The sequence below is a fragment of the Pseudorca crassidens genome, chromosome 6, assembly GCF_039906515.1.
Source record: "Pseudorca crassidens isolate mPseCra1 chromosome 6, mPseCra1.hap1, whole genome shotgun sequence".
Taxonomy (NCBI): Eukaryota; Metazoa; Chordata; class Mammalia; order Artiodactyla; family Delphinidae; genus Pseudorca; species Pseudorca crassidens.
In genome coordinates, this window is record NC_090301.1 from 74,483,176 (window position 1) to 74,510,266 (window position 27,091).

Here is a 27,091-nt window from a genome sequence, read left to right on the forward strand (position 1 = left end):
TGGGAAACAAGGGGAAAAAAAACCAAAACAAACAAACAAAAATGGTCACATTCACGTCAGGACACAAAATTAGAGTTCTAGACAAACTCTGACCACAGTCATTACCTCAGCATCCTCAGGTATTCAAACCATTAGCTCCTCAAGCTTCCTTTTCCTAAAATGCTCCTGAGATCAATCCCTGGTCAGGTAATACAGGAAGAGGTCTAAAGTTGTTCGACATTTCCTGGCTTGTAGCCATGTTGGCCCTTGTTTTTCTCACGTGCAGTTGAATCTGATCATCTCTCCCCCTTGCCTACATTTCTTTCCCCCATCATGTCAACAATTCTAAAACAAGGAAATATACAACACACCCTTTTATTAGCTTCTTCTTCCTCTATAAAACAACTTCCAAGTTGCCTTCTTATCTCAAAGGTGATGAATCCTCATGGAATTTCCTGAGTATTTTGAAGAGCATCTAAAACCACTTTTATAACACCATCTAAAATTAGCCAGTTGTGGGGATCCCAAACTTAATGACTAGTAATTTTCCCCGGAAACTTCAGATGAAAACAATATCCTATTATATACAACTGGAGAGAGTAAAAGGCAGGCCATCTGATACTTTGTTTTAAGCAAGGGCGTTAAAAGTGGCAAGAATGAAAAGTTATAATTTTTAACTCCAATTCTAGGCTTTAAAACTTCAGAGACACGGTGAAAAGTATCATTTAGTTCATGTACAGAATTGTATTGTAAGTTTCTAATATGCTTTTCCATAGAAAGTTTACTTTTGAAAGTATATGATTGTTTGGCTTTTTAATACACTGAAGTACAAAATAACAAACATTCTTGAAACAAAAATGATCCGCTGTAATCTTCAGGACACTTTAAGTCTCTCTGTTGCTGAAGTGATATTCTCTTCACCACAAAATTGTCTCCAGCTACTTGAGCGCATGTTAACCTCTCCCTTCCATAACCATTGGGTACGGTACTATGCAAGATCTTACGCTGGTCTGTAACTGTTCAACATCTATACGTTCTACCTTGTTAAATGAACTCTAACCTTCTCAAAAGCAGGATAACCATATTTTCCTTTATCTTGTTACTATATAATGCTGCACAAGACTACAGAAAAGTTCATTTAAGAAGTCAAGTGTTACAGATGTTTGATTCCTAATGCTCTTTCTAAAGTGTTGTTTCTGTACTTAGGACAACCTAGTGAGTCTGGTTGTTGACAAGTAGAAAAAAAATCAAGTTCTGGAAAACCTGAGCAGAAACTTCATCACATTAAAAAAATAAAGAGGAGAAATTACATAGTGATCTGGAAATTGTTTCCTGTCTCTAATAACCATAGCTGCCACTAACTTCCCCCTCCCCCTTCCTTCTATCACACACACCAAGTTAACGGGGAAAAAACCTGGATAATTCATTCACAACATGCAAGAGCTAAATTATCCAACTATCTGCATTCTTTCCCCAAGTCTTCCCTTTTTGAATATAAAAAGTAAAATATATAAGAAAGAAGAAAGTAATATTTTGAAGTCTACTACCTGAAAGGAACATCACTAGTGATTTTACGTGTTATATCACATATTATTATCTACATTTTGTCAGTGAGACAACTGAGGCCCAGTGAGGTTGAATAGTTTCCCTAAAGCCAAAATCTCTGGTTTTCTTCCCCCACTACATCCAGCTAGAGTTTGTCCCACAGTTTAGTCACTCATTGAGAAAACATTTATCACAAACTAGTCACCACTCTAGATACTGGAAATACGAAAGTGTGTGAGGCAGCCCACGCCCTCTCACAGAACGTACATTCTAGTAATGAAAGCAGAAACTAATAGCAAACGGGATAATTTGAGAGTTATAATTATTCGCCAATATGACTTATGTACAATGATAGTCAAATATTTCTAAACATCTCTGCGATTAAATAGTTACAAAAACAAGAGGGGAGGCATTGACGATTGGCCCTCTTGTCAATTACTGAGCTTAAGCCATTGCGTCTTTTAATAAATCAGAGGCAGAGAGAAGGAAGCAGAGTATTAATGCTACTCAGAATGTCTATAAAATAAAGTGACTATGTGAGACATCAGAATGGACAGCTCCAACAATGCTGGTTCTCAAACCCCAAATTCCATCTTTATCCATTATTACTAAGGTACCGCTGCATCATTGGACGAGTTGATTTGGAAAAACCAAGGGAGTGTTGTAACTTGACATAATCCCCCTATGAGAAACGCAGGAGGGTTCCAACATCCTCATCATAAGGTTCCCCAGGCTGCACGTGGTATGCGTTGAGCAATGGCACTCAGCGACTAGAGTGGTCAGTAGCTACCAGGAAGTGCCTGGCCCCCGTGTGGCAGTTCCCATTACCCTCCACACTCCAAAACTTCACATCTATTAAACCTGGGAACGTATGCAAAATTGTTTTGTTTTAAGCAATGAGGACTCAGTGGAACCTACTTTTCCATCCCATACCTATTTATACAAGTATAAAAGTTGACTAAATTAGTTGTTAGCTATTTCTATAGCTGTCCCCACCCTTTCCCATGATATTTATAAAGTGTTGCATAATTTGGGTTGGCCCCGTCACTAAGAGAACTTGCATGTGTAAACTTCTTTGGAACTCCTGAGGAGGGCAGTTCCCGGAGTGAATGCTCCCTCGCAGAAGATGGAAGGCAGGCTAGAGGTCAAGGGCTCCAGATCAGCCCTTCATTCACAGGGCTATACGTTCCTACCAAAGCACGCTTCAAGTCTATTTTTGACTCAGAAGTTACTACGTGGGGAGTAGGGTCTGTTTTAAGTTCATCAGGGTACACCTTCCATTTCCTCCTAAAACTGTCACACTCCAGCAGCTAAGATCTCAAAGAAGCCTCAGTCCCCTTCTAGAATCTTTCCCTCCCTTGCTTCAGAAGGGAGCAACAGTCCTTTTCAGACGAGCTGCATCCACAAGCCAGAAGTTTGCAGCAAACTTTCATTTAGACATCAACCCTCACCCCAAAGTCCTGCCACTTAACCAAGGAGGCAAAAGTATTCCACTCCACCGCCCCGCTCCCAGTAAGAATGAGCCCACGTTCTGTCGGTGCGGAAAAATTCTAAATCTTTCCCCAGATTCTGCCACCACCCACCCCAACACCGGACTCCACCCGGTCAGAGAGGGACCACCCCCCGCCCCAGAACCCAGGGGGCGGGGGCACGGGGGTCTCCCGGGAAGCACACACCTTAGATTGATCCTCTCGCGCGAGGGGAGAGAGAGCAGAAGCACCCGTTTCCGCGGGCCTGGGCGGAGTCTCTGCCTCCCCCGAATCAGCGCCTCGGTCCGGATACTTGCAGCGAGGCGCGCGTGGATGTCACTCGCCCCGAACAAGCTGGGCGACTGTAACCCGACGCACCAGAGCAGCCGCGCCCCCGCCTCCCCCGAAACTCGCGCCTCCCGCTCCCCTCCCCGAGGGTCGACCCCGGCGGCGCGACCGCCACATCCAGCTGAATACCTCGGGCCCAGGCTCCGCCGACCCAGCGGGGAAGCGCGGAAATGGAGGCGGGGGACCCGGCCGGGAAGGCGGGGAAGCGTTGCGAACCAGCGGGCAGAGAACGAGCGAGGTCTCCGCCTCCAAATGAACATGACTAGACCTGGGCGCGGGGCCCGCGGGGATGGGCCGCGGCGCGGCGTGTGCGTGGCCCTGGCCCCAGGCCCCAAGTCCTGCCCGCGTCCTCGCCCGGCCTCCCTCGAGACCCTCCGCCCAGCCTCGCCAGCCAGCTGGCGGGCCGGGAAGCCTCGGCGGGGCCAGGCCGGGGGAAGACGGCGGAGGTGTCGGATTTCCTCCGCCCTCCCCATTGTGGGCCGCCCTCGCCACCTGCCCAGGAGAGAGGAGACACTCGTTCGCCTGCACGCCGGCGGGACTGGCTTACCTGATTTCTCGTTACCCGCCCCCGAATCTGGCTTCCCCTATTCGGCAGGCAGGCTTCCCTGGGCCTAGAAACGCGTCTGGGAGGCAGGCGGGCCCCTGGGACCCCACCGTCAGAGCCCAAAGCCTTCGCCCGTGCTCCCCCCGCGCGCTCTGGAGGCGCGCCCGGCCGCCTGACCCCTGCCTGAATGTCAGCGAGAAGACCCGCAGGGAAAACCAAGCCCAAGCTTCAGGGGGTGGGATGCAGAGCACGGGCTCCTCGGGCCCAGCCTCTTACAGGTGGGGGGAGGGGAGAGCCCGGGCAGCAGAGCTGCAAGCTTCCCAGTTGCACCTCCAGAACCGACCCTGCCCACTGAGCATGCCCAGCTCACTTGTTGGCACTGGAAGTGCTAGGCGAGGCCAAGGGGGCCCAAGGAGGACGCAGATGGGGTTCAAATTGACCCATTTCTTTAAGGTCTTTCCTCCGAAGATCTCTGGGAGCTTTACACGTAACGTTTCTACCGTGGTACTGTAAAATACCCAGGGAAGGGTTGGAAAGGCCTTCCAAAAAAAGGCAGCCAAATTAGTTTGAAACAAAATCGCAGGGGTGGGGCTTTTTCAGCCAATTATTTATTGTCACTAATTTCTTTAAATACCAGATAATTATTATAATTGACCCAGAGGAATATGTAGTTTCATTGGGTCCCAAACTCATAGTAACAGGAAACCAGCCTATCCAATGGGTAGTCTATCCAGTGGAACAGCGGGGGATTGGGGCGGGGGGGGGTGGGGGTGGGGGGGGTGGGGGGGTGTTAAATGATCAATGCTAGGTTCCCATCCCCACACCAGTTGAATCAGTCGGTGAATGGAACCTGGAAATCTTTATATTTTAAAACTATGGGTCTCAAGGTGTAGCTGGGGGAGCCAGCATTACGAGAGAACTTGATAGACATGCAGATTCCCGGCTTCACTCCAGACTACCTGATTCTTAAACTCTGGGGCCAGGGGCCTAGCTGATTGAACAAGCCCTTCAGGTGATTCTGGTGCACACTACAGCTTGGAACCAGTGTTGAAACCCTACCCCCACCCCATGATCCACGTGAGCACCCAGGCAGGGTTGAGAACCCCTCTAATAGACCATTGCTTTCACATTTTTTCAAATCCTAAACGTTTGTCTAGAAGAGCAACACGTTGCATAGAAAAGGAATAATCTGGCAGAATGAGGTGCCAGTCCTGGATTTTCTTCCCACTGATTCTCCCAGGACAGTTCAGTGCTTGGAAAATGGAGACAACATATTCACTTTTGTACCTAGCACAGTCCCTATAACATAATAGATGTTCTATAATTGTTCATTGATATGAAATGAATGCTCAGGTGAACAATTTGTTCCGAGCCCTATTATGTCTGCTGTTTATTTTCCCCACAAGTCCTGGTCATCTTGCTAGCTAACAAGCCAGCAGGGATTCAGTTCTCATCCGTAACCCATGACCACCCACGATGGTCCAATCCAAATCAGACCCTGACGGAATAGGACATGGGAGGAAGTAGAGAACTTTGAGGTGAGAAAACTCAGAAGCACTGGACAAGTTTTCACTTGCCAAGGCTGGGGCACAAAGCAACCAAAGGAAAGCAGGAGGACCCTAGGCATTGGTGGAATTCAGGAAAGGTATCAAATGAAAAAGGTGTGTAGGGGAGGGGTTAAGAGAGGAGAGATAAGAAAGCTTAACGTGCATGATAAGCATACAGCTTACTCTGGATCTTCTTTTTCTAAACAACCCACCTCAGCCCTCCTCTTCCCCATGCTCCATACACATCTAATTTCAACTACAGCCTTGAAAAAAATTTTTAATTAGAAACCATTGTAAAATAATTACTTCCAATTACTGCATAAAAACATAGCTGATTTGTAGTTATTCATCATAACTTAGGCATCCACTTTTATTCAAGGCAAAAGTGGTAAAAAAATTAACTTTTCAATATATACACTAGATAATTTCAAAATGCAGAGGTTTATGATCCTTCTGCTTTAAGACCGACAGAGACTTACAAAATCAAGAACTCTGCCTTATTTACTCCATCAGTATCTTCTAGAAGGAATAAAGGATAAAAATAATTTTTTCCTTTTAGCCTTGAACATGATGCTTTAAAACTTAGGTTACTATTTATGAGTACCTAAAGTGGCTTTCCACCTCTCTACCTCTGCCCGTGGGTCTTGCTTATTATGATAAGAATTCCACTGAAAGAATTTGGCTGCTGACTGAGGTATCTAACAGTAATGTAATTTCCCATATGGATAAGCAATCTCTTTTCATTGTTAAGATAATTTTATGGGGAGGAGGGCAATAATCATTCATTGAGAAATGACTCTTCAAAATTAAGTATTACACTAGATACAAAACAATATTAAAAAAAAAATCTTCCCTACACACATACACTTGCTACAGCTTCTCATGGAATTAAAACAAAACCAAACAAACATGTTGAGGGCTAAAAAGGGAGAAAACTGAGTGAGGGTGTAGGAGGGGAAGCACTTATCATAACTAAATTTAAAAACATGAATTAATTATTTTAGCAGAAAACGATCTCCTGACCCTACCAGTACCTCAGAGAAGTTAAGAGTCTTAAGTGTTCCTCCTTGTCGCCTTAAGCATGACTCAGCATTTGGAATGAAACTATGTTTACTGTCCTTCAGATTGAGGGTGTCAAATAACCCTGGTGCCACCTAACTCTCTTCTCATGTGCCTATGGAAACTTCAGGTCTATCCTAGGTTTTCAGGCTCACATGGCTACCGAAATCTGAAAAGCTTTCCCCTTTTCCTTCATTCCTATGTAAACAAAGCCTAAATTCGCCTGCCATTAATTTATCTTGCTTTCGTAGTGTTGTCAGGTAAATTTGGGTTATTTTCTATAGTCTAGTGTAACAATACAAGCGAGAAGTTCTTCCTTTCCCAAGCCTGGAGAGTAGGTTCCCTGACGCTTAGACATCTTCAACCCAACTGCTGGGGGTGACCTTTCCCCCAAATGGGGAACCTTCCGTTGGTGATTCTATTACTCACCTTTTATGACCATTTACCACCTGCCCAGGGTCAACTGCTTTAGTCCCTACCCACTTCTAGAGAGGAACACATTTTCCCTGAGAGTTCGTTGGTTATCAAAGCTCATAATAAAATTATGGAATGTAAAGATTGAAAGGGGCCATAAATGTTATCAACTCACAGACTTTTGTTTTACAAATGATGAAACCAAGGCCCAGAATTATTAAGTACTTTCCCTAAAGTTACAGAGTTAGCCTAACATAGAGCCAAGACTAAAATGAGAAACTGCTTGGTATAGAGAACAGTGTGTGGGCTTCAAATCCATCCTCTTCTAAGTTCTTTAACCTCTAGCCGCTCAGAGCCTCAGTTTCCTTATCAGTGAAAATATATTGAGAATAGCAAACATTCAGTACCTCTTACTCTGTGTCAGGCACTAGCCTTAACAAAGTACTTGTAATCTTTAATACTCTGAATAACTATGAGTTTTTTGGTTTGGCTTTGTTTTTACAAACTGGGAAATTGAGGCACAAAATTGTTAAGTAACATGCCCAAGAAAACACAGCTAGCAACAGCCAAACTGGAACTGAATGGGATAATATATGTAAAATGCCTAACATGTAGATTGTCGATAAAAGTATCACCAATGTCATTTCCCTGCCCTGAACCCCACACATTCTGACTCATGGTCCAACACCTGGCCAAGACACCTTTGTTCTGAGCTTTGATTGCTGTGTATGCTCACATCTTTCTTCCATTCTATTATTTTAGTACTTTACATAATTTAGGAAGTACTGTATGTACTTATAATCTTATCCATTGTTAACAACAGTTACAACATTAAGAAGATAACCAAACATTAAACAAAGACTTCAAGTTTACTACTTACAAAAACAAAAACAAAAACCCACTAATATGGAGTTTCTAGAAGATTAGCAGTGCTGTCCAGAAAAATCTTAAATCCTTGAACAGGACTGGACCAGAACCTTTGGAGCTTGGAGATTAGAGCAGTTCATTTATCATTTAGTGGACCTCCACCTCCTTGTTACTTGAATTCTTAAAAGCAGAGTTATAGACATCTAAAAATATCCAACAGAAAATCTTCCCACATCAGTGATTTTCAAAGAGTTAGGATCAAGAATGAGGTAATCATACGGTATATGATCCTTGAAAAGATGAAATGAAAATACTAAATATATTTTAATAGGTTTAACCCATATTTTAATGGGTTCTTTAAGGTTTATTTCTGCTTTATAAGAATCTGGGAAAGTCTTCTTGAAATAAATTTTTAAGGCATCAATATAAAGTGACACCAGGAAATTTACTTAGATGTAAAGGTCTTGTGGGTAAAGGAAATATGAACTTCCTTGGGCAGGCATCCACTTTGTTCTTTGGACAAGGCAGCACTGAAGACAAATGTTGGTGATATATATTGAGTAATGTTGTCTCTGGAACATAGCCTCCTGTTTAATAGCAGGAGGAAGGTTGTGGGCAAGCAGATATGTCCCAAATCACTCATGCAGAGAACATGAAAATGTATTAGATTCTGATGTGGGAGCTGAAACAAAATGGAGGATTGGGTTCTTCAGAGTAACTGTTTATGATTCAGTGAAAGAGGCAAATAAGCAGAGAGTAAACAGCCCAAGAAACTGGAGATTTGTTCAGTTCCGTGTCTGAATACCTGTTACATAACCTGGAGATGGCTTCAATCTCAGCGGTAAATGCTTAAAATAAACTTGACTACAGTTTCTAATGTTATAATGTGATTTTGTTTTGAATGAGTGAATCTGAATAGCAAAAAAATAGAGCAACAATAGCAAAGGACAGGGTTTATGCCTGTGCCTGACCAGCTTTAAAATAAGAAGAACGTTGTGTCTTAATTCAGCAGCCTTGAAGCCTGTGGCAATGACCTAATTTCTTCCAAGCCAAGAGGAAAGTCCTTTACACACAGGGGTATAGGCCAGAGAGTAACAGGTGCTGTTCCCTCAGCAAATACCTTGGACTCAAAAGGAAATCTTCATTCCTCCTCTGTCAGCAAAAGCATCATGCAAAGCCAAAAATGAACCATGGAAAAGTAGAGAATTTTTGTTCTGTTATCTTTGAGTTACATATTGAAGTTTATTTTATTTTTGCGGTACGCGGGCCTCTCACTGCTGTGGCCTCTCCCGTTGCGGAACACAGGCTCCGGACACGCAGATTCAGCGGCTGTGGCTCACGGGCCCAGCCGCTCCGCGGCATGTGGGATCTTCCCGGACCGGGGCACGAACCCGTGTCCCCTGCATCGGCAGGCAGACTCCCAACCACCGCACCACCAGGGAAGCCCAAGATTTATTTTTAAAATAGCTCTTTTGGGGGGCATAAAACAAAAGAAGAGAATGGTTCAATGTAACCTTCATCAAAGAGAAATTTGAAAATTTAATGGAAAGTCTATTAACAGTCTCTAGAACACACTGTAAATAGATAATCCCACTTCCTTCTTGCCTAACTTTCAACCCTGGTCAAGTTTCTGAGAACTAAGGCAGCTTGACATGTGATAAAAAGCTAGAAACTGGTGTCAGGGCATCTGAAAAAACAATTTTTTTCCTCGTAAATTTAGAGTATGTGTGTTCTAAAAATATCTTTCAATAGTCAAATGTGGAGGAAGGCACTTTTTCCTGAGCATGTGCTCTTCACTATCAAACTGAGCCTCTCAGAGTTTTGAAAAAGAGTAAAAGTCCAGCCCTCACAAAGATGGCCTTCCTACAGTGTGTCTCAAAGTGTTGCAGGGTGGAATTCTAGCTTTTCCATGATTTTCCTCACCCTAGACACAATTTACATTCTTGCTTTGGAGCTATGTGAATGCAAATTATCCCCAGGCTTAAGGAGGTGAAGTGAAGACTTAAAAGCTATCCTATTGTAGGCTGAATAGTGGCCTCCCTGGAACCTTTAAATGTCACCTTATATGGGGGATGGGGAGTATTAACAGATATGATTTAATTAAGGATCCTGAGATGGAGACGTTTTCCGGAATTATCAGGGAGGACCCTAAATGCAGTCACATATAACCTTATAAGAAAGAAGTAATAGGGAGGGTTTACACAGACAGAAGAGTATAAGACAATGTCATCATGTAGACAGATTAGAGTAATGCAGACACAAGTCAAGGAACGCCAGCAGCTGGAAGAAGCAAGGAATGGATTCTCCCCCAGATCTTCTGGAGAGAGTGCAGCCCTGCTGACCCTGATTTCAGTCCAGTGATTTTGGACTTCTGGCCTCCAGAACTGTGGGAGACTATATCTCCTGTTTTAAACCACCAAGTTGGTGGTAATTTGTTACAGCAGCAATAGGAAACTAATACAACTTCCTTCATTTATTTTCCTTTGACACCAACATCAATCTATCTCTGTAGAGCTAGCCCGTCAGTACATCACTGGCATTTGTAGGGTATTCTTCATTCAAGATGCCAAAGCAATTTACAGTCATGTAAATGGGCTCAATTTTCTGCCTTGTGGGACATTCAAGCAATACCAGAAATTTCCAAAATTTGAGAGATGCCTGGACCTTTTTTTCTTTTTTTTTTTTTTTTGAGCTCAGTATCATACAGTCCAGATTGTAGCATGTGATAGGCTCTAGGTTGACCTTTATATATGCCTTCCAGGCAAGGTAAAATGAATTAATTAGGCTAGATGTAAGACAAGGAGTGGTGGGTCTGGAGCAAATTGGAGACAGCATACCACAGCTAAAGAGATTGCTCTACCTAAACCTGGTGATCAAACTTTGTGCTACCAGCTAGGACAACAGGTATATGCTTCCTTATGTGATGTAATATGAAGTCTGTATTATCACCTCAGAATTACTTTTGCCCCAAATGTTTAACCTAAATTAGTCAAGCCTTTAGATCTGAATCCCAATCCACAAGATAACTGACCCCTTCGAGGAGACAATGCCATAGAAGAAAAGGGGCAAGTGGGGGAGAGCCTGATCTAGAGTAAAAGTGACTTATGTGACATAACTAAACGCAATGCATATGTTTTAATTGGATCCTGGCTTGAAAGGAAAATGAATCTGAAAGAAACTTTGGGACAATGGGGAAATTTGAATATAGACTGAGTAAAGATGACCTTCAGGAATGATGATTGATTTTTTTTTCAGCATGATAGTAAGATTGCAGTTCTGTAGGAAACGGTCCTTATTTTTAGAAATGCATGCTAACATATTTAGGGATGAAGTAATATAACCATTTTAAGATGGTTCAGCAAAAATATAAATGTATATAGGTATTTACTTTTATAATAAATATGGAAAAATATTACCTATTGTTGAATCTAGAGGTAGGTGAGTAGATATTTATTTGTATTTCTACTCTTCAGTTAGCCTTAAGATTTTCATAATCAAAATCTTGAGAGAAAATAAATGGGGCAGCCTTTACACAGCTCTTGTCCATTGCTGTCATGTAGGAATTAGGCCCACTGTTACTAGATACTCTGAATTTTCAAAAGAAGCCGGAAATCTGGGGTTTTTATATAGAATGCTTTTCCCACGTAAGAAAATATTAGCAACCACATCTAAAAGCAAATCAACAACAACAACAAAACCTCTGTGCAGGCCTGGTGCAATGTATTTGGATGCTGAAGCTCTAGGCTCTAATCAGCATCTCTGATTCAGATCATTTGCACCTTAACACTTTTCCTTACACATTGGCTCTGACCCTCCGTCCCTGATTTTCTTCTTTCTCAACGTGACATCTGGCTAACTCAGTCCTTTTCTCACCCTTGCTCTTCTTTTTTCCCAGCTGGCCTCTACTGCTTTGCGGTTTCATTGAGCAGTTGACAGATAATGTGAGAATTAATCAGGCTATGGATTTCTCTGGAGTATCAGATAATTTAGCAAACTGAGAATTGTTTAATAATTATCCTAGGGCACTAAACATTATCCTAATGATCTAAAGTAGTTATTAAACCTTCCCACTTAAGATTATTAAATTGCAACATCTGTCTCCAGGAAGCATTTCTATTGCATGTAATATTTGTAAAACATTTACAACTGCTTTTAGTTATATCTCAGACCCTATGATACATTTATTGTTTTCTTCCTTATTTAATGGCTAAAAACACTAGGCATGGAGTCCTAAGGGTAACTTGAGTCCTCTGTAGGAGAAGGTATTAGACCTAGGAAAGCTTCCTGGATGACAGGCTGCTGTTTATCCAACTGCACCACGTTCTCTCCAGGCCTTGTTTGCTTTATTAGCTAATTACCAGACTGCATATTCAACCCAGGTTCCAACTTTATTAAGGGCTATTTACTAGCTAAAATCAATACCGTTTCGATTAGACACCTGGCATTGCTTTTGGTAACTAAGCATTATTTGGGCTTCACTGCTTTTACTCCATCAGGGAGATGGGAAAGTGCTTTGTTTTGATTTTTTACACTTAGTGGCTACTGCTCTTAGCAGTAGGAGATAAAAGGGCAGTTGGGACTTGCTTTGCCAAGGCAGAGACTAGGAACAAACACGTAATATTTACTGCACGAGGAAAGGGGCAAAGAAAAATAGCATGATGGACAGTGATTTTACTATTTTAAAGCTCTTTTTTCATTAGATAAATCTCTTTGGATATATGTCTGGCACACCAAGCACCACATTAGCCCTAAAAATAAAAAGATAAATAAAATACACTCTCCAACTTGCTTAAGTTGGAAAGAAACAAAATTGAAACAATAATAACTATAAAAGAGTGAAAAGAGCAAAAAGTAGATGTGGAACTGGGTTTTGACATAGCATAGGAAAAGGGAATGATTTATTCTTTCTAGAAAGAAAAATGCCAAAGAAAGCATTTTTGTTGGTGATGATGGTGAAATAAACATAAAGGTCCTTTTTAATATAGGTATTTTATTATGAAGGTACAGTGTTCCCCTTTATCAATGGGGGAACATTCCAAGACCCTAGTGGATAACTGAAACCGCAGATGTTACTGAACCCTATACATACTATGTTTTTTTCTATGCACGCATACCTATGATAAAGTTGAATTTATAAATTAGGCACAGTACGAGATTAACAAAAGTAACTAATAAAATAGAACCATTATAAAAATATACTGTAATACAAGTTATGTGAATGTGGTCTCTCTCAAATAGAACCATTATAAAAATATACTGTAATAAAAGTTATGTGAATGTGGTCTCTCTCAAAATATCTTATTGTACAAATTTAATGCCTTTGCTATCTTTTTTTTTGTTTTGTGGTACACGGGCCTCTAACTATTGTGGCCTCTCCCGTTGCGGGACACAGGCTCCAGACGCACAGGCTCACAGGCTCATAGGCTCAGTGGCTCAGCGGCCATGGCTCACGGGCCCAGAAGCTCCGCAGCATATAGGATCTTTTCAGACAGGGGCATGAACCCGTGTCCCCCGCACCAGCAGACAGGCTCTCAACCACTGCGCCACCAGGGAAGCCCTACCTTTACTATCTTAACAAGCACTTATCATACACTGTGGCTGTAACTTTTGCAGTTTGAGGTAGAACAACGAAACCAATTCGAACTTCTTTTTCTTTCTTCATAAGTTTACGGTTAGAAGATCCCTTCTCACTGTAGATCTTAGCAACCTCAGCACACGATTTTTTTTTCTTTCTGTATTGGGCCGAGAACTTTCAGCTTCTCACTTTATGGCTTCTCTTTGGCATATCTGAGTTGCCACCATCACTACTCTTGAGCTTTGGGGCCGTTATTAAGTAAAATAGGGTTACCTGAACACAAACATGCAACAGCCTATCTGATCTCATAACCTAGACAGCCACTAAGTATAAATTGATTACTTCCTGAACTTCCCATTTAATATTTTAGGACCACAGTTGACCACAGGTAACTGAAACTGTGAAAAGCAAAACTGTGAATAAGGGGGACTACTACTGTAATCCATGGTCATTTTGTAAACATGAAAATATACAGACAAAAAAGAGGAAGAAATCCCTATGGTTCCATCACTCAGATCACAACCGTTGTTAATAGTTTGCTATAAACATATTACAAATGTTTTCTATTATGTATAGAAATGTGTCTTTCATTTAACAACACATAGAGAACATCTTTCTATGAAAATAAATGCTTAGACATGATCCGTATCATCATTTTTACTGGCTGCATAGCATTTCAGTGGGAAGATTAATCTATTCAGCCAATCTCTTATTCAAGGACCTGCAAAGATGGCTTCCAATCTGTATTATAGACAACACTGCTTTGAATATCTTTGTATTCATGTCCAAATGATTCTTAAGGATATATGCTTCAAGTGGGATTATTGAGCCAAATCTGATGAACATTTAAAAAACATTTCAACACTTATTATTAGCTTGCCCAAGGAAAGCTTTCAGGTGGAAGGGATACTGGAGCTGGGTGTTAAAGGATAAGCAGAAGAGTGGGAAGAAAAGTGAGAGAAAGACATCAACAGGAAAGAGCTCGTTATCTTCAAGTTGTTCTGAGGTCATACTCTAAACCCAGGCATCTTTTGGGCTAAATCAATAAAAAGGAACAGTAGTTTTATAGAGAACTCTGAGGGTAATGTAAGGTAAAAGATATAAAGGATAAGGGTTTTTTTTTTTTCTTTCAACACTCGAGAATATGCTAAGGAGTTGGAGTAACTTCTGGAATGCTAACATGAACATTTTCATGATCCACAACACCAGGCAGAACTTTCAAGGAAGGCAAACCACTGTTACCTCTTAGCCCACTCTTCCAATGCCCATTCAACCCTCTTTCAGCTTCCAGGAAAAGTATAGAACTGCAGGGCTGCTTGATACAAAGTTGTTGATTGTTTTTTGTTTTATTTTTATTTAATGTATGTACAAATAACCTGGACCACTTATATGAAAATGCTTCTCCCTAGAAGTAAAAGGTACCTACATAGATTTTGTCCTGTAAAAACAGGTTGGGGACTAAGGATTTGTATTCTAATGAGCACCCCAAGCTAATTAGGATGTAGGTAGTCCTCAGATTACGCCATGTTGAATAACTCTGCTATATTAGTCCCTTGCTACTCAAAAGGCAGTTCCTGTATAAGCAGCAAAAGCATTACCTGGGTGCTTGTTAGAAATGCAGAAACTCAGGCCTCACCCCAGACCTACTAGACAGAATCTGGACTTTAAAAATTTTCCTGGACGATTCGCATGCACATTAAATTCTAATAAACCCTATTCTGTAGGTTAACTGTCAATAAATAAACTGAGTAGATACAACACAGAAAACATTTCCCATGAAAAGTAGAAGTCCTATCCATTTGGTTTGTGGAGGGACCAAGAATTCATATACTACTGAGTACTGAGAATTTGCATCAAGAAGCCTTGTGTCTCACATTCTTTCCAGCATCACTTGAATAATCTTGGGGGGAAAAAATCCCAGAAGGATAAACCAGTGACATATAAGCCTCCTTCACTAACATTCCAGGAAAAGCAATGAGGAAGAATGAGATCTAAATGATCTATTCATAGTTCTCTAGTTAACCGCTTCTATGTGTATATCAATTTCTAACTCTTTTCTAGGTATGAATGACTTTAGGGGAGGTTGCAGCAAGAAAGATTTAAACAGCTCGAAGTATGATCAATAGATGCTAAATGAAATAATATTGGTTTTGGTTTTATTTCTCTTGTCAGTTTCTATTGATGAACCTTTCAAATTAGAAAATTATGTAGCTGAAACTAAAAACAAATAGGGAAAATGATGGAGCTTTTATTTACCATTACTAGTTGATATTTTAAGAAGTGCAAAATTGGTAGAAATACACCTTGTTGAGTCACAAATTTCATTGTGTTAGTCTCATAGGAATCTGGTTGGAGACAACCATCTTGTAATCAAATCTGAACATTGTTAGCATGTTGAAACTTTCACTAAATAGTTAAATAATTATTTCAGATAGGTATGGTGGGATTTGGAATAACCCAAAGGGAAAAATAATATATGTTAGATCAAGTAAAAATTTTGTATCCCACTTCTTGTGTTTCAAATATACTTAGAAAGAAGTTTCAAAGTTTGTTAGACCTTAAAGATGCAATGTAACTTTGGTTGTTCTCATCCTCTAAGTTTATTTTAAATAAGGAAATGTTTGGTTTTGATTAACTAAAAGAAAAAAGAGAGAGAGGCAGGCAGACAGACAGAATTAACCACAGAGCCATAGAGCACTTATTTATAAGTTTTTGATTAGTACTCAAAAGTATATGTCTCAATGCACATTTCACCATAAAAAATACTCAGGTAAAATTTCTCTAATGCAAATTTAACCATGTTCTGTCTCTTCAGACTTGTTCTTGTTGATGATAAGGAGGAGAAGGTTGATTTAAAAAAGACAGAAGAGGGCTTCCCTGGTGGCGCAGTGCTTGAGAGTGCGCCTGCTGATGCAGGAGACACGGGTTCGTGCCCCGGTCTGGGAGGATCCCACATGCCGCCGAGCGGCTGGGCCCGTGAGCCATGGCCGCTGGGCCTGTACGTCCGGAGCCTGTGCTCTACAACGGGAGAGGCCACAATGGTGAGAGGCCCGCGTACCACCAAAAAAAAAAAAAAAAAAAAAAATACAAAAGAGGTCAAGAAAAAAAGAAAAGCAGAATGGAAGTGGGAGAGAGCCAGATGAGATCAGTCAGTAAGGAGGCTTTACATCACTCAGATATATAAATTTAAAGCCAACAGTAACAAGAAGGAAAAGAGCTGAAGTGCTAATTCTTTTCTCATTAAAACTGGAAAGAAATGCTATTTCTTCCTGAAATCAAGCTTCATTATCAGCTATAATACTTCATGGACCATTTGACTGGTCTCTGGAAATCTCTTGGTTGTAACTTTATGGTTCATGGCATCATATTTCTCAAACTTTCAATATTTATACATGCCCCTCACTATTTTTGCTTCCCTAGTTAACATTTTTCTTCAAATCAATTTACTTTTTAAAAAAGTTAACTTCTCCCTAAGAAATAATTTCCATGAATTACACATTAATATAAACAAATTAAATAAATGAAAAAATGTAAATGTCCATATGCACCTAAAAGCATTTCATGAACCAACAGCATTTGGCAAATCCTGATGTAATAGGTGCTCAATAAATATTTGATAAATTAAGGAAAAAATCTTATTTTTAGTAGCTTGTTTATGAACCTGAATATGCAAGATACAAATAGGAAATCATTGCCCATTCATCAAGGTTTTGCTCCAAATCATCAAATCAATTGTAATTTTCATCTTCTGGCATATGTTTAATTTTATACAACCATTCACAGAGTTTACCTCATTACTGGTATTAATCAAATACTATTTTGTAACTTTTCAGTGTTCCTTTTTATTGATCATTCACCTTGCAAAGAATGAGATCTAAGAAAAAAAAAAAGAAGGAAAAATAAAGAAAGTGATCCCAAACCAAATTCTGAGTAAAACTGATTGATTCATCCTTCAATGAACACTTACGATGAGTGAGACATGGTTCTAGTTTCTGAAAATGCGAAGATAAAAAGAGACTTAATCCTGATTCCAAACTGCTTAAAATTTCATGAGAAAACAAGTCTGTTAAACAGATAAATGTCATTCAGGGCAATAAATGTTACAAGAGAGGTATGTATCAGTGCCTCAGGAGTACAAAGGAGTGACCAACAGTGCCTGAGGACAGCCAAGGTGAGGTTTCAGTAGAGTCATGTATTAGCTAATCTCCAGGATCTGGTACCATACAAGGCACTCAAGAATCATTCATAAAACTCATGAATAGTGAAGGAAAAGAGTCAGATATTAATCACTTGGATAAACAGGAAAAAAATCAATCCAGATCTAAGCTGTCCAGTATGCCAGGCAAATTAGTTTGAACTTTAGAACAAAGTGATATAAAGCATGTGGAGACTTAGACATATTTTCATATAATTTTAAACAATGAATCCTAACACACATAATCCAAATTACATTTAAGTAATATTTTTTCATTTTCCAATATGATTTCAAAGGATGAGTTATTTTAACTCTTATACAAGTGAGATTATTTGGAAAAGTATAAAATGGGTTAGAAGAAGACCTGTAATCTGATGACAGCTCTACCAGTAACTGGCTCCTGTCCTTAGTCAAACTACAGCCTCTTTGGGCCTGAATTTTTCTTCGATTTGGAAGCATCTAACATTGGGTTGTAGTTGCAAAACACATTCAGAGTCTAACTACTTCTCACCATTGTCCTTGCTACCATCTGTCCCAGCCGCCATGATCTTTTGCATGGATTATTGGAATAACCTCTTACCTTGACTCATTGCTGCCTTTCTTGCCCCCATTCACTCTATTCTCAACTCAGCAGCCAGACTACTTCTGTTAAGTAATATCAGTTTAGTAAAACCATTCCTCTGCTTAAAGTCTTCCAGTGACATTCCATATCATTCAGATCAAAAGCCAAATTCCTTGCCATGGACACCACCTGCCCACCTATCTCTCTAATCTCATCTCCCATCACTTTCCCCTGCCTCCATTTCATTCCAACTACAGGATCTCCTTGCTGCTTCTTAAAAAAAAAAGCACCTTCCACCCCAGGGACCTTGGAGTTTACACTTTATATTCTCTCGGCAAGAATACTCTTCCCCTTTGACACATCTTCCCTCGAATGTCACTTCCTCAGTGGGGCCTTCCCTCACCACCTTATTTACAATTTTAGTCCCTATCAACATTATATAACCCCTTTCCCTGGTTTATTTTTCCCATTTATTGCATCTTTTAAAAATCTTCCCACTTAGAATGTTAATGCCATGAGGGTAGGGATTTTTGTCTGTTTTATTCAAGGATGTATCCTCAGTGACTTGTAGAGTATCTGGCACATAAAGGTCTCAAAAAATATTTCATGAATGACTAAAGTAATTAGTAAAAAGTAAAGACTTTGAATTAGACTTCCTTCTTGCTCTACTCTTCCACAGTTGAATAATAGCATGTGTGGCCATTACATTGTCTAAAAGATGGAGGAAATAGGAGCACATTAACTCACCATCATAATAATGTAATTTCTGAATCTAGTTAGATATTATGTAATATCTTTATGTTCTTATTTAACAACATATATTAAAGACCTGCTGATCCCTTCTGGGACTGTCACTGCTATTTAGAATATATATGAAGTAATTGATGATATCCCCTGTTTTCCAAATTACAAATGGCGTTGAAATTATAATCATTTAAAGAGTAAGTACTCATTAAAGTAATGCTGGTACTAAATAATCGAAAAAGTTTTTAGATCTCATCCACTTTGAATGTAAAAGGTTGATTCCTTTTTTAATAAAGCTCACCAATAATAGGATGCTGATAAAGCCGCTGGAATGTCAGAGCTACAGAGCTAGAGAGTAACTTGAGATCATTCGGTTCACACCCTTTCCATAAAGCATGTGAATAGCTAGACTATTCAGGACCAATGTATTCCTTAGGACAGAAACACACTTAGATATAGCTATAAGAAACATTTTAAATACTTTTAGATAATAGGTCTATTCCGTACATTTTAATGTGAATGTTTGACCTGACATGTCGATTCTCTCTCCTTGTGCTTTAGGATCAATTAAACAATTCAGGAATTTAGAATGAAAAAAACCTTATGCCTCTTTGAAATGGTAGTTTTATTTTTTAAACTGTTGGGTTTAACTTTCAGTTTATATACAATTTGAAGAATTAGAAACATAGGTAAGCAGTAAATTGTATGTTATTTATGTTTTAGTCTGCTTTAAAATATCAGTTCTGAAAACAGTTTCACTTAGAATGCTAAAATGAAAGTAGGTTAATGACATGATGTATGTTCTCTATATTTTTATCACCATTTTAAAATTTAAGTGACAGCAAGAACGACATCAAGACTCTATCCTTCAATTGTAAGGAAAATCAAGCTTTGTCTCCAAGTGATTTGTGCATTTGCACTTTTAAATTTAACATTGCAAATTATTTAAACTGAAGTGACTGAATTTCTGAGGCAAACTAAATCCAATTGAATCCTTTCTGCTGAATCACTAATTGTGTTAAATATATAGATCACTTTATCTACATTCTCCACACTCCCATGGAAGAAAATTCAGGAATTTAGAATGAAAAAAACCTTATGCCTCTTTGAAATGGTAGTTTTATTTTTTTAACCATCAGTTTCTACACTATTAAAACAAGGAAATGTTAGCTGTCACAGGATTGTTGCAAAGCAAAATGCCTGTGAAAGTACTTCGTGACATAAGTATACTATAAACATAAAAGGCCATCATGATTATTAGTTTTGACATCATCCCTACCAAAATAGCTGCAAAAAGTATAAGCAAAGACTATGAAATATTGATGAAATAAAGAACGGCCTTTTTGGCTAACTCAGCAAAAAATATATTTTGGATACTATGTTGTTTCTTCTCTCAGTTTTATATTTATTGGTCCTTATAACTATGTTACTCACCTTTATACTGATTATAAGCAGGTTTTGCCATATTGGTTCTCATTTATTATTATTAATAACCAACATTTATTGAGCTAAGTTTATTATTTGCTAGACAGTGTGGGAGAATTTTTTATGTGTTGGCCCATTTACCAAGGGAAAAACTGAGAAAACATTTTACCAAGGGAAAAACTGAGAGGTGAATGCCTTGCCTAAGTTCAGAGAGCTTGAGATGGAAATGGGATTTAAAACTTGGCCTGATCTGATCCTGAACTTTTAACTATTATATCATGCCACAAGTGTTCCATACAACTGTCTACAGGTACTTTCTAAGGGGTGACTGATAAAGCCTGCCTCTTTATTACTCAACACTGGTAGGAGAAGCTTTGGGTGTTCTGTTTAACCAGTGTTCTCAACTGACTTGGGCAAGCACTTTCACTCAGGTCAGTAAACTGAGCCAAGGAAACTACTTAGTATCTGAGCAGACTTAGCTTTTCTGGCCAGGCATAATATTCCTCAAGACCATGAAGGATCCTATAGGAAGAATTCCTATCAATGACTCAAACATTTGAATGTTATTTTAATAGTATGTATTTGTGCTATAATATGGGATCATTAAGTCAGAATATGGCAATTATATTTAGAATTCTTTACCCTTCTGAGGAACAACTGCAGGTTTAATGATCCTTAAGGTCATAGTAGAAGACATCTGATTAGCTTGATGTCTTCCAGCTACCTGGTGCTAAAGGAAAAACTGCTAGTAATATCCATTGATGCAATTGTTTAATATATAGAACTTAAAATAACTGGAAAGTTATACAAATCAAATACAGAGTAAATCTGTTATGGGTCTGTTATAGACCACTTGTCAAGAGTATAAGCTCTGGAGTCATATTTCCAACCCTCCACTTACTTTTTGAAGGATTTTAAGCAAGTTACTTAAACTTTAATTTCCTCAATCTGTTAACTACAAGTGTTCTAGTTTATGGTAATTATTTTGCTGTTAGTTCAAGCTGAACAAAGACTAATTTCTTAAAAATACTGTATGCAGTTTTAGTTGTTTTCACCAACCCTGTTATTTTTCTTCCACTACATAGGATTAGTCTTAGAAGTGTGGGGGAAAAAAATCACATTAAATTGGAAATAATTTGTCTGTTAGACATTCAGTTAATTGACCAAATGAAATATTCCTTTCACCAGTGCAATATCCTTTCTGGGTAAATACTGTATATACATAACAGAGGAAAGGGGAAGAGTGAAGAGGTCTCCAAGTAACTAATAGCAGTATTAACCTTTTAAGCATAAACTCAAGATAAGATGGTCATGAATGTTAAGGATCAAAACAAAGTCAAACGGTATATGACTTTGTAATACAGCCCCTTGCAGTAAATGAAGGTAAAGAAAAAATAAAGACAAATGTGTTAATGGTTCTTAGTATTCAACCAAAGTTAAGTCTCTAAGTTTCTATTAAGATATCTTACCTCCACAGCTTCTGTTGCTAGGATGACTCAATCCTGGATGGAAAAAGTTCAAGGCATTTGCAAACCACTCAAAAGATGGATTTGTCCATCATATTAGCACACGCTTAGAGAAAACTAAATCTGTGCAAAAGGCTGAGGGGATACGAAGTTATTTAAGACATCGTCTTGGCCCTATTCTCTAGGCCTATTGCATCCAATCTGGGGCCTTAGGAACTGAGCTGAACTGAGCCTTCAGAGCACTGGGTTAAAGGAGATAAATGCCCCAAAGAGGAAGTACCAGGAAGCAAGGAAGTTGGGAATCATTTCCAAGAGCATGTCTGAGGGCCATAAGGATGAGGAAACAACAGAATACACACCAAAAAAAAAAGCCAGAATTTGGGAGCAGAGGCTCTGTGGTGTGCCAGCACTAGCAGGGTTGGCACAGGATGTGCCGGTTCGAACACTGGGAAATCAGATCTTTCTGTAATCTACTGTACTACAATTTGTCATGAATACTCTCTAGTTTTGAACAAAAAAGGAAGTTTGGAAGATAATTCACCGCTGGTCAGAGAGGCTTCCTTGCCCTTTCATGTTATTTAGCATACACTGTATATTCGAAATGTAACCTAGAGATGACAGTCTGAGCCCTTCTCATCCTTGGAAGAGTTGCATATAGCTATAGTGTGCCTCCCTATTCCAAGCCAAGTATCCCCAACCCCTTCCCAGAGACACATTTTGTTTTTTCCTTTTGATATATTAATAGCCTTGATAAAGTTATAGCTGGTTCCAGCTCTTCTGTTCCTTGCTTAGAAGATCGTTTCTGCTGCCTATAACATATCTTCCTTATTATTTAAATCCATTAAATGGACATCTTTGTTCAAAACTAGAGAGTAGGTTACTTTGCACATGTAATTCCCAATATCAATCAGAATATCTGAACACTGACTTTATATCCAACATTGCATTAGGGACTGCTGGAAAGCAATCATGCAAACAAAACAGCTGTATAAAACTTTCTCTGACTACAAGTAGGATGTAATAGGAAGATATGAATAAGAGTAAAAAATATAAATATTTTTTGTCAATAATTAAGAGCTAAATTTTGACAGGGACTAGAAATACTGAAGGAGCTCAAAAAAGGAAAATACAAATGAGGTTTGTTTATAAACAAATACTCTCAAAAATCAATTTAAAAATGAGAAACATTCTAGCAAACAGGGCTCATCAATAGAGGATTGATTACATTATGTTCTCTCTTTCTCTCTCTCTCTCTCTTTCTCTCTCTCTCTCTCTTTCTCTCTCTGCCATGGAGGACTCAGCCATTATTATAGTAAGGGCAGATCTGCCTATGCTGAAATGGATATACAGAGAGATAAATTAAACAAGAAGTTATTAGTGGCTGAAAATTTTAAGAACTGGATTTAGGAAATGGGGAAGAGAAGGAATACTAGAATGGAGGAAAAATTTTACTTTCAATTTTATACCTTTCTGTGTTGTTTGCATTTTTATAAGATATATGCTTTACTTTTTCTTTTTCATCATTTTTTGAGCTGAGAAGAGCTCAGTTGTCTAGAGTTGAGCTACTTATACTTTCTGTTCATGATTCATTGTTATCATTGGACCACACCCCTTTGTTGTTTTGTTCATATACTTATTCACATTTATCCCCATATCCCTATTCCATTCCCTTTGCCTCCCCATAAGCCATCACTATATTGTGTTTAATATACATCGTTTTGTTTATATGTGACCTTACAAAACATGTTTTGCATACATTGTTTTATTTTATTTTAAATTTATTTATTTTCGGCTTCGTCGGGCCTTTGTTGCTGTGCGCAGGCTTTCTCTAGTTGTGGTGAGCAGGGACTACTCTTTGTTGCACTGCGCGGGCTTCTCATTGCGGTGGCTTCTCTTGTTGCAGAGCACGGGCTCTAGGTGTGTGGAATTCAGTGGTTGTGGCACGCGGGCTAAGTAGTTGTGGCTCACGGGCTTAGTTGCTCCATGACATGTGGGATCTTCTCGGACCAGGGCTCAAACCCGTGTCCCCTGCATTGGCAGGCAGATTCTTAACCACTGCGCCACCAGGAAAGCTGTACATACATTATTTTTAAACTTACGTAACTTATCTTGTCATATCTCATTTTCCCCTAGCCTACACTATTCACTAGGTATCATGCTTTTGAGAGCATCCATGTTGCTCTGTAATACATCTAACCCACTCCTTCTGCATGCTGCATACAAGCTATGGTGTGTGCCATTACTGTCCAAGTGCGAGGCTCTGGGCAACTGCACAGGATGCACCTGAATCTAGCAAGGTTTAGAAAATGTTTGCAACTGGGAGGTTGGTAAGCAAAAGAGTAATATAATGAAATCATTGTTTAAAAAAATACAGACTTCTCTTGGGAGTCATTCTGCCATATGTATTGAAATTTTCAATGCACTTACCCTTTGACTTAGCAGTTGCACCTCTAGGAATTTATCGTGTACATGTTTCATACATGAGCGAAATGGCTTTTGTTAAAGGATATTCACTGCAGTGTTGTTTCTACTAGCAAAAGATCAGAGACAGACTAATTGTCCTCTGCTAAGGAACTGGCTAAGGTAATGATGGAACCTTCATGCAATGGACATTCTCATCATCTTCATGCATCATAACATTATAGCTGCAGTCTTCATTTACCTGCCTTGACCTAAATCCTTAGGAAACTTGGCCTTGGGGCACCATTTGTGATTGTGAGATGGAATAAATAATATTTTAATTCCTAGCCAGTAAAGGGCAGTTAAAAATGATAGAGCCATGAAAAAGAAAGGGGTAGCTCTACATGCACATAGAAGGAAATTTTTCTGAGATCTATTTTTCTGAAAAAAGAAAGAAAAAAGAAAGAAAAGGCAATGAGCACAACAGTGTGTATGGTATTGTACCATTTGTGCATAAAAGTAGAATGCTATATGTGTATCTACATAGGATATCTGTGGAGGGAAACACAAGGAATGAATGACTGCGGGTTGCCTGTAGGAAATAGAACCCAGGAACTGGACTGTGGTGGGGTGAAGAGTTACCTTTTTTTTTTTAAGACTTACTTTTTAATGTGTATTCTTACACCTTTTGAGTTTTTTACCATATGCATGGGTTACTTCTGAAAAAATATATTTTAAGAGACCAAATGACTTGAGAGGAAGAAGAGGGAGCCCTTGGGAAAGGAGGGGAAAGCCACTTCTGCCCCTAGATGGTGAGCCACCAAGTGACACAGCTCAAGAGTATTTGAATAAATGCTGCATCCAGAGATGGGTGTCACAAGAAAAGGATAAAGAATTCACACCCATATAGCCTGAGGACTCTGTATGGATTTGAAATTAATTCAATTTTTGAACCAGCAATAAAGGAATGATTACATTTTCAAAAATTAAGGAAATCAGAAACAGAGGGAGGCAGGGAGTGAGGGAAGGAATAGGAGAAGGAGGGAGAAAATTCAACTGGTAACAGTACACAGGATGGCAAAGGAAACCAGGGGTTTCCCAGGCAACCAAGGAGTGAGTTGATAAGGGTCTGCACTAGGTAGGAGGGAGGGATGAGCATGAGGAGGAAAAGCAAGATTCAATGCCATTTTAAAAGGGGGGAGAGGGGAGGGGGCTTCCCTGGTGGCGCTAGTGGTTGAGAGTCCGCCTGCTTATGCAGAGGACACGGGTTCGTGCCCCGGTCCGAGAGGATCCCGCGTGCCGCGGAGCGGCTGGGCCCGTGAGCCATGGCCGCTGAGCTTGCGCGTCCGGAGCCTGTGCCCCGCAACGGGAGAGGCCACAACAGTGAGTAGGCCCGCGTACCGCAAAAAATAAATAATAAATAAATAAAAGGGGGGAATCAGATGTGTTGACTAACTGGACATGCTGGAGGACTAGGAATGAGCGTATCGAGAGCGCGATGATTTTGCAGTGACAGCTTTCCAGGAAAAACTGCTACATTCTGAACATCTTGCATGCATCTTAGAATTACACCTGTATTCTTCATTTCCATGCCTTGATTCTAATCCTTAGGAAAGTAGGCCTTGGGGTACTACTTATGATTCTAAAATGGAATAAGTAATGATTTAATTCCCAGCCAGTAAAGGGCAATCCAAATGACTGGTTCCACCATTTCCCCAGGGCTAGTTTGTAACCTGGGACAGAAATAAGCTGTGTGTATTAAATCAATACAATCACTCACAAGGTAAAAAAAAAAAAAAAAAAAAAGTCATTGCTTTGGTGGCTATGCATTCTATGAACTACTTCTGTTTCTAACTGGTTTGCTTTCTTCAGCTGTAAGCCTGGCCACATTTCCATGGTGAGCCAACACCAGCCAGGACTAGGTGCCTTGAGCAAGTGTCCCAAGGTGCTATGATGCGAATTACAAGCCCCTGCCTGGCCCATGGGGCTGTCCCAAGGACCAGGTTTCCTAAGAGATGTGACTGTGTAACCTTCCACGGCACTCCCTGCTTTCTTCCTCTTGGCCAGCCTCAGCGGGGGCCACTCATCAGAGCCCGGGAGCCCGGCAGACTAGGGAAAGGGTTAGTGTGTGCCATCTTGTGATCTTTCCATGCTTGACCATACCAAGGGCAAAATCATCGCCTGCCACAGCATCTCTGGTGTGAATTCAGAGCACATCCCTGAAGCACAGTAATACCAGTATTTGTCATGAGGTGTCACTCAGAATTAGCAAAGGGGGAGGCTTCTGCCTGCCTGAGAAGCCATGTCTCCACAGATTCCAGACACCCCACTCCCCTGATTTTCTCCCTTTGTCCCCTCAGCTCCTGCCATTCCCTAAAATAGACCTTCCCAAGGCTCTGCCCTCAGCTCTCTGCTCTCTCTGTGATTCCCTCCACATCTACATTCTTACTTTTCACTTCTGTACAGTCAACGCCCCACTCCACCTTGGAGCCTTGATTTCTTCGGATCTAGGCGTCAGCTGCCCAGTAAGGGTCTCCCCCTACTTACCTCAGTCAGTATTTCCAGAAGTAAACACTTTACCCTTTTCTTCCCGTCCTTTCTTCTCCTCACTTCCCTACAATACACCACTATTCTCCCACTCACTTAAGTTGGATTTCTAGATTCATTTTTCTTCTTCCTCCTGCCTTGCCTCATGCTAGAGACCTCATGCCTCTCCACTCCCACTGTAACCACTTCTTCGGTGAATTTCCCTACTTTTAGTTTCTCTTACTTCCATCTCTCTGACACACTGTTGCCAGGTCATCTCTCCAAATGCTCTGTTAGGTGGCTTCCTTTGCTACAGAATTAATACTAGTCCAACAAACTAAGGATGGGTCCTTCAAACTTTTTGTATGGCTTTTATTGTCTCTTGGTCATTCAACCACTGATGATGAATTTCTTTAAACTTTTTTT

At 40.0% G+C, this 27,091-nt stretch overlaps 1 protein-coding gene across 5 annotated transcripts in view; it reads right to left on the bottom strand.

Annotated features, from left to right (window-relative positions):
* The window catches only part of GPD2 (glycerol-3-phosphate dehydrogenase 2), a 201,097-nt gene that overhangs the window by 129,908 nt on the left and 44,098 nt on the right, over positions 1-27,091 (bottom strand). The window contains exon 1 of one of the 5 annotated variants that reach the window (XM_067741879.1): positions 3,889-4,200. The exons of 2 other annotated variants lie outside the window; for them this stretch is intronic. The gene's annotated coding sequence lies outside the window, so the exon portion shown is untranslated. 2 more of the 5 variants (XM_067741878.1, XM_067741882.1) reach the window with 2 other exon arrangements.